Genomic DNA, 9,027 nt, shown 5'->3' with positions numbered 1-9,027 from the left:
GCTGCAAAAGTCTTTGAAAAAATGCAACACCCTTCATGTTAAAATTATTAGAATGATCAGGAATTTAAGGTTGATACCTACTTATAATAAAAGCAATAGACATCAAACCAGTGGCCAACATAAAACTAAATAGAAACTCAAACCAACTCCGCTAAAATCGGGGAGAAGAAAAGGCTGTTCTCTCTTTCTCTGTCTCTCTCCCTCTGTCTCTCTCCCTCTCCCTCTCCCCCATCTCCCTCTCCCTTTCCCTCTCCCTCTCCATCTCTCTCACCATCTCCCTTTTCCTCCCCCTTCCCTCTCCATCTCTCTCTCCTCTCATCTCCCTCTCCCTCTTCCTCTCCATCTCTCTCCCCCCCTCTCCCTTTCCCTCTCTCTCCCTCTCTCCCTCTCTTCCTATCCATCTCCCTAGTCAATACAGTACTCAAAGTTCTAGCCAAAGCAATTAGACAATCAATGGACATCAAAGGGATACAAATTGGCAAGGAGGAAGTTAAGATACCACTATTTGAGGATGATATGATAGTACACAAAAGTGACCCCAAAATTCTACCAGAGAGGTCCTACAGCACATAAACAACTTCACAAAAGTGGCTAGATATAAAATTAACTCTAATAAATCAGAAGCCTTTTTTGCTCAAAGGATAAATTGGCTGGGAAAGACATTATAGAAATAATATCCTTCAATATAGTCACAAATAATATAAAATATCTTGGTGTGACTCTAATCAAGTAAGTGAAAAATCTATATGACAAGAATTTCAAGTCCCTGAAAAAAGAAATCCAAGAAGTAAGATAAAAAGATCTCCCATGCTCATGGATGGTCAGGATTAATACAGTAAAAATGGGCATCTTACCAAAAGCAATCTGCAAATTTAATGCAATCTCCATCAAAATTCCAACTCAATTCTTCATAGAGATGGGAAGAGAAAACATCTAAATCATTTGGAATAGGGAAAAACCCAGGATAGCAAGAACCCTTCTCAACAATGAAAGAATTTCTGGGAAATCGCCATCCCTGACCTCAACCTGTAGCAGAGAACAAAAGTGAGAAAATGCACACGGTGATGGCACAGAGACAAACAGGAATATGGATTGAACAGCCTTGAAGACCCAGAAATGCACCCAGAAACCTACGGTCACTTGACAGTTGACAAAGAAGCCAAATCAATGCAGTGGCTAAAAAGTCGGCATTTTCAATAAATGGTGCTGGTTCAACTGGCAGTCAGCATGTAGAAGAATGAAAATTGATCTATTCTTAATTCCTTATACAATGCTCAAGTCCAAGTGGATAAGGGACCTCCACATAAAACCGCATATTCTGATCTAATGGAAGTGGGGAAGGGCATTGAACACATGGGTACAGGGGAAATTTTCTTCTACAAAAAATAATGGCTTATGCTCTAGATGAACAATTAACAAATGGGACCTCATAGGGCTGGAGAGATGGCTCAGTGGGTAAGAGCACTGACTGCTCTTCCGAAGGTCATGAGTTCAAATCCCAGCAACCACATGGTGGCTCACAACCATCTGTAAAGAGATGTGACACCCTCTTCTGGTATCTGAAGACACCTACAGTGTACTTACATATAATAAATAAATAAATCTTTAAAAACAATGGGACCTCATAAAATTGAAAAGCTTCTATAAGGCAAAGGACACTATAAAGGACAAAATTGCAACCCACAGATTGGGAAAAGATCATTACCAACCATATATCCATTAGAGGCTAATAACAAAAATATAAAGAGTACTCAAAAAGTTAGGCTACAGAGAACCAAATAACCATATTAAAACCGAGATAGAGTGCTAACCAAGGAATTCACAACTGAGGAATACTGAATGGCTGAGAAGCACTTAAAGAACTGTTCACCATACTTAGTCATCAGGGAAATGCAAATCAAATCAGCCCTGAGATTCCACATGACACCATTTAGAACTTTACCAGAAAGTGTTTATAATTCCAGTTTCAATCAACTTAGTAATACTTTTATGCCAACGATTATTATATTTATAAAAAATTTTCCATGACAATCTTCAATTTTAACGTTTTTCTACATTTGTCTACAATTTTATCAGAAATATTTTCCACGTAAATCTTCAATTCTATCATAAAATGTTCATACTTCCTTTATCATTCAAATTAGCAATGTTTTTATGTCTATCACTTTATTTTCATGAAAATTGTCAATTTTAATGTCTTTTTCTATGTCTCTACTATTTTATCAGAAATATACTCCATGTGAATGTTCAATTTTATCATAAAATGTTTTTAAGTCCTTTTACAATAAAAGAACATGCTTTAAAAAATACAAGAACAAAAAAAGGCAAAAAAGCCAAAAGCAATATACAGATTCAATGCAATACCCATCAAAATCCCAACTCAATTCTTCACAGAGTTAGAAAGAGCAATTATCAAATTCATCTGGAACAACAAAAAACCCAGGATAGCTAAAACTATTCTCAGCAACAAAAGATAATCTGGGGGAATCAGTATCCCTGACCTCAAGCAATACTACAGAGCAATAGTGTTAAAAACTGCATGGTATTGGTACAGTGACAGGCAGGAGGATCAATGGAACAGAATTGAAGATCCAGAAATGAACCCACACACCTATGGCCACTTGATCCTCAACAAAGAGGCTGAAAACACCCAATGGAAAAAAGATAGCCTTTTCAACAAATGGTGCTGGTTCAACTGGAGGTCAGCATGCAGAAGAATGCGAATTGATCCATCCTTGTCTCCTTGTACTAAGCTCAAATCCAAATGGATCAAGGACCTCCACATAAAGCCAGACACTCTGAAGCTAATAGAAAAGAAACTGGGGAAGACCCTTGAGGACATCGGTACAGGGAGAACGTTTCTGAACAGAATACCAATATCGTATGCTCTAAGAGCAAGAATTGACAAATGGGACCTCATAAAATTACAAAGTTTCTGTAAGGCAAAGGACACCATCAAGAGGACAAATCGGCAACCAACAAATTGGGAAAAGATCTTCACCAATCCTACATCAGATAGAGGGCTAATATCCAATATATATAAAGAACTCAAGAAGTAAGACTCCAGAAAACCGAACAACCCTATTAAAAAATGGTGTACAGAGTTAAACAAAGAATTCTCACCTGAAGAACTTCGGATGGCGGAGAAGCATCTTAAAAAATGCTCAACTTCATTAGTCATTAGGGAAATGCAAATCAAAACAACCCTAAGATTTCATCTTACACCAGTCAGAATGGCTAAGATTAAAAATTCAGGAGACAGCAGGTGTTGGAGAGGGTGTGGAGAAAGAGGAACACTCCTCCACTGCTGGTGGGGTTGCAAATTGGTACAACCAGTCTGGAAATCAGTCTGGCGGTTCCTCCGAAAACTGGGCACCTCACTTCCAGAAGATCCTGCTATACCACTCCTGGCCATATACCCAGAGGATTCCCCACCATGTAATAAGGATACATGCTCTACTATGTTCATAGCAGCCGTATTTATAATTGCCAGATGTTGGAAAGAATCCAGGTATCCCTCAACAGAAGAGTGGATGCAAAAACTGTGGTGTATCTACACAATGGAGTACTATTCAGCCATTAGAAACAATGAATTCATGAAATTCTTAGGCAAATGGATGGAGCTAGAGAACATCATACTAAGTGAGGTAACCCAGACTCAAAAGGTGAATCTTGGTATGCACTCACTAATAAGTGGATGTTAACCTAGAAAACTGGAATACCCAAAACATAATCCACACATCAAATGAGGTACTAGAAAAAAGGAGGAGTGGCCCCTGGTTCTGGAAAGACTCAGTGAAACAGTATTCGGCAAAACCAGAACGGGTAAGTGGGAAGGGGTGGGTGGGAGGACAGGGAAAGAGAAGGGGGCTTATGGGACTTTCGAGGAGTGGGGGGCTAGAAAAGGGGAAATCATTTGAAATGTAAATAAATTATATCAAATAAAAAAAAAGCAAAAAACCAAAAATCTGGAAGATCAAAATCCCATGTGACAGCAGCTGCTGGCTAGAACTTGGGGAAGGCCGATTATGTCTCCATTGCTGGCACTGCAAGCTGGTCAAAATCAATCTGGTGGTTCCTCCAAAAATGACAGATAGATCTACATGAACACACAGCTATAGCACTTCTAGGTCTATACCCAAAATATACTCCAACTTATAACAAGGACACATGTTCCACTAATATTTATAATAGCCAGAAGCTGGAAACAACCCAGATGTCCCCCAACAGAAGAATGGATACACAAAATGAGGTACATTTACTCCTTGGATTAATCTATTAAAAACAATGGCTTCATGAAATCCACAGGCAAATGGATGGAACTAGAAAATATCATCCTAACTGAGGTAACTCAGACACAAAAGATCAGACATGGTATGTACTCACTGATAAACAGACATTAGCCCAAAAGCTCACAATACCCAAAATACAACCCCAGACCATATGGAGCTTAGGAGGAAGGAAGACCAGGGTGTGGATGCTTCAGGACTTAAGTGAGGGGAGAACAGGATGGTTGGAGGAGACTGAGGGAGGGGGAGACTTTGTAGCAAAAAAAGGAGGGGTATTTTATAAGGGGGCAATAACAGGTACTGCAGGGGACAGGAAAGAAGGACAGAGGAGTAGAAAATTGAATAAAAATATGTAGCAGTGGGGGATGAGGAACCGTGTATAACCACTGCCAGATTCCAGATGGCAGGGAAATAAAAGGCTCCCAGGACTCAGTAGGGATGGTTTTAGGAGAAACGTGCAGCAAAGGGGAGATAGAACCCATAGAGGCCACATCCAATAGACAGGCATGGCCCCTCGTGGAGGGATGTGGCCACCCACCCAACTCGAGTTTTAAACCCAGAAATATTCCTGTCCAGAGAAAAGACAGGGACAAATATGGAGCAGAGACTGAAGGAAGGTCCACACAGGGACTGCCCCACTTGGTGCTCCATCATTTCTGCAGCCACCAAATACAGACATTGTTGATGCTGCCAAGAGGTGCTTGCTGACAGGAACCTGTGTAGATGCTCCTTGAGAGTTTCATCCAGCAACAGACAAATGCTGATGTGGATGCTTGAGCTCAGAGATCCAGGAGGGAAGGTAGCAGGACGACTCTGGAGTGGCGGGGGATTTTAACCCCATAGCATTAACAATGTCAGAACAGACCACCCAGTGCTCCCACCATCGAAGGAGTGTGCAGGGAGGGATTCATGGCTCCATATACACACAGCACAGAGGAGCCTTGTCTGTTATCAGTATCTCACACTATACCGAGAATTCTGCATAATGTTTCCAAACACAGTTTAAATGCTTTTACATGTCTGTGCTCTCCAATCTGCCCTTATCTATGTAAACCAGTCACTTCAGCCAGTTTGTTTTTTAAATAGTTCTCTCTGGTCCCCAGCCTTCTAGTCTCAACCACACAGAAACCTATGCTCAGTTCTGGGGGCAGCCCAGATTACAGCATGAATTCTTAGTTTGCCTTGAGTCTGTAGCTCACTGCTGTAAGCCCAACTCTGTCTAGTGGTGATGGAACTAGGTGAGAAGTACTAAGATTTGTCTCTCAAGGTGAGATAAATTGTTCCTGAGTTGTGTGCTAAGGCACAGTCATAGGGTGAAGCTTCTGTATAGCTAAGGTGGGCCTTGAAGCAGGCAGAGCTATTCTGTCCTCATGGAACTTAGAACTTGTTGCCAAAAATAATGCTTCTTCCTTCAAAGTACACTTATACAAACTGCAAAGATCCTAAACGTTGCCTGTGGCTCTCACCAGTTTTCTCCAGAGCATGCCCACAGCTCTCCTTCTGTTGTGTCAGGAAGCCAAGCCTTGTCTTTAATGCGGCTGCTCCTGCAGTCATCTGATCTCTCTGGACAAGAAGCTCTACCTGCTGCAAACTCACTGTTAAGAGGCACATCAGATCACCTTTTCTGGTTAAGATCACTTCTGTAGTGTCTTCATAACTGGTAGACAGAAGCCTTTAGCAACTGACCATTAGCCTGTGTGGCCTGAGCTCCCATGCCCTCCACCTCTAAGTTGTTTCCAGTACAGCACTGAGCCCTGGCTGGTCACAGACCACTTTCACTGAAACCTCTGTCTTCTAACCCCTCAGTCTGCTGTGTTCAACAGGAGCTTCCTGTCCCTGCAGTGCACACTTGTCCTCTCCAACTTTTGCATGGATCTGATTTTAGATCATGTAAGGTTCAGAATCTCTGCTTGGCAGCCATTACCACTCATGGTATTTATATTTTTGTTCACTTTGTTGATCTATGTGTTCGTATGTGTGCACTAAGAGGGCAACGTCGAGGATTATGTCATTACTGTTGTTCACATCTGTACTAAAAGTGCTCACTCTGCAGATGTTCAGCAGAGCTGAGGGAGGTGACAGGTCAGGACACCCTGATTGCAGAAGCAGCAGCTGTGAGGTCAGAGACCTCCCAAGTGGGAGTTGGAGGAAGGAACCTAAGGCGCGTTGGGAGAAAACAGGTCCAACTGCCGTAAGATCCTGAAAACAAGGCAGCCGGACTTGGTATCCATCCCAAGGGAGCTCAAGATCAGACTCACAACAGTGCCACCAAGACAACCCCAGGTCTCCTCGGTTCCCCATATCCCTGAGAGCTCAGAGGGACGGTTTCAAACTCCCTGGGTTCCCTTCACACTCACCCGCACTTGATGCTGAAGCGACCACAACCTCCTCCATTCTGAAAATCCCAGTGATAACGACTGGAGGGCGTGGCTAAATACTGGGGTTATAGTTCACTGGCTGTTAATGCGCATGCGCTGTGCCTACCAACAGCCTCCTTTACCAGCCTAGCTTAGTGGCTCCTGGAACATTGGGCTTTGCTCCTCCCTTCACAAGAACAACAGTGTCCCCATAGTGCTTGTACAACACAAGTCGCCTCACTGTGGCCTTGAATACACAGCTGAACTGGTGGCATCTCTTTCCCAGCGCATTCCCGATCCCGCCTCCTCATCCTCCCCAGGGCGGAAGCCTTTCCCCTCTCCCATTGACTGACTGTAATCAATGGATTAACGAGATAGAATACCTTTAAGTATAAAAGAAATTTGAGGAGAAAGGCTAAATTCAGAGAGGATTAGCACAAAGGCCGCCATTAGAGGAAGAAGGAAACCACGTGCTGCGAGTGATCAGAAAAAACCCAGCCCCAAGGCGGGCAGGGTCTCCATGGACCTTGCCAAGTGCCAGGGTTACAGCGATTCCAGGCTCAGTCATCAAGGACTGGGAGGCACAATTCTCCATTCCCTCTTTTACCCTGACCTTTCCAGTGACCATGACACTATAGGCTTGGTGTGCCTGGCAGGGGCAGCGGATGGCCTGCTTTGTAAGCAGTAGTTGGCTTTGGCCAAGGGATTCAGAAGGGATTTGCAGAGAGAGATGCCATCTGAGGCTGGGCGTGGCTGACAAGGGGACTGTTGCAGCTTAAAAGTAGCAGCAGGAAGGTGTCCATGAGACTTCCTTGTGCTGGGGTACTTATCCTGACCTGCTGGGCTGTAGTCCTGCTCCTCATCATTGAAAACATTAAATTATTACTAACGATATTTTGAACTGCTTGCAGTCAGTCCCCTGGCACTGTAAGACCTGGGTTTAGAGCCTGGATCCACAAAGGACCAGCTATTCTTGTCTAAAATGGTTCTATGTGTCCCATCACACTTTCTTAGAAAACAATGACAACTCATTGTTTGAAAAGTGGAAAAGAATATTGAAAAATCCATTGGGTCCCAGACAGCACAGAGCACCTGGTCCCAGGGAGCACAGAGCACCTGGTCCTCACACATGCCTGGTCCACCTTCGGACCTCAGTGTCTAATGTGAGCCCTACACTCAGTATGGACTTGGTTTTCCATGGATCACGCCGACCTCGCTGGGGGAAACGGTGTTTACATGTGCGTCTTACCCCATCATGTGTCAGGTGTACATGTATACTCCTACACTTATGTCCTGTCAGAGGCCATCCTCTGGACAGGTGCCCACACCTGCACACCCCGTTTCCTACTCCCAACCCCCACCACCCAGGGATGCTGGGCTTACAGACTTTGCTGCTGCATCCATCTTTGATGTGGGTTCTGAGGATTCAAACTCAAGTCCACACCTTGGGAGGGAAGTGCTCTGCCTATTCCTGCAGCCCTGTCTCAGGTGTTTGATGAGAACCTAGAGCCTTTCTGAGGAAATATGAGAACAGTGTCTCCCCTGATGTCTCAGTTTGAAACACAGCTTTGTCTTAAAAGTTAAACTGCAGCATCAGCTTGAGGCTAATCAGTCAGAATCTAAGGAAAGGTGACACACAGGGTAGACATGATGGTTTTAAAGCAGGAGGTTCAGCAAACATTCAAACCAGAGACCTAAGGACAGTAAATCATCCTAGAGGCTTTGATTTCTAAAAGCCTAGTGTCAGCCTTCACAGCCCACCTAAGCCAGAGCCTTGAAGTCCTTCCAACCATGAGGGCTCCTATTATGACCTCATGAGGAGAGATTGTGAGGCGCTCTAGCCAATAGATGATAAGCTGTGGGCAGGCCTGGATTTCTTTGAGTGCGTTGAGAGGAGTTGTGGAGTGGTGCTCTTTGCGAATTTATTGTATCTATTGACTGTGTGTGGTTGGATTGGTTTGTATGAGTGCTGTGTGGCTGTGTATGTTACAGTGTGTGTAGGAGTGTGTGTTTACGGATTTGCTTGTGTGTGAGTGTGTGTATAATAGTTCCAGTGTGTGAGTCAGTGTATGTGGGAGTGTGTGAGTTTATAGGTGTGTTTCCAGGGAGTGTGTGTTTGGTGAGTGTGTGTGTGTGTGTGTGTGCAGGTATATACCTGTTTCTATGTAATTGTGTGTAGTGTAATTCTGTGTTTGTGTAAGAGTTTGTATTCCTGTGTGCTTTTGTATGTAAGTTTGCTTTTCTGTATTTGTGTGTGTATTTGTGTGTGTGTGCTTTTGGGTCTGTGCCTGTATCTGTGTGTGTGTGTGTGTGTGTGTAAATTCACATTTCTGTATTTGTATATTTGTGTATTTGTGTGTGAGTGCGCTTTTGTGTTTGTG

The sequence above is a fragment of the Apodemus sylvaticus genome, chromosome 23 (assembly GCF_947179515.1).
Source record: "Apodemus sylvaticus chromosome 23, mApoSyl1.1, whole genome shotgun sequence".
Classification (NCBI taxonomy): domain Eukaryota; kingdom Metazoa; phylum Chordata; class Mammalia; order Rodentia; family Muridae; genus Apodemus; species Apodemus sylvaticus.
The sequence above is the reverse complement of the archived record's forward strand: the minus strand, read 5'-3'. Positions refer to the sequence as shown.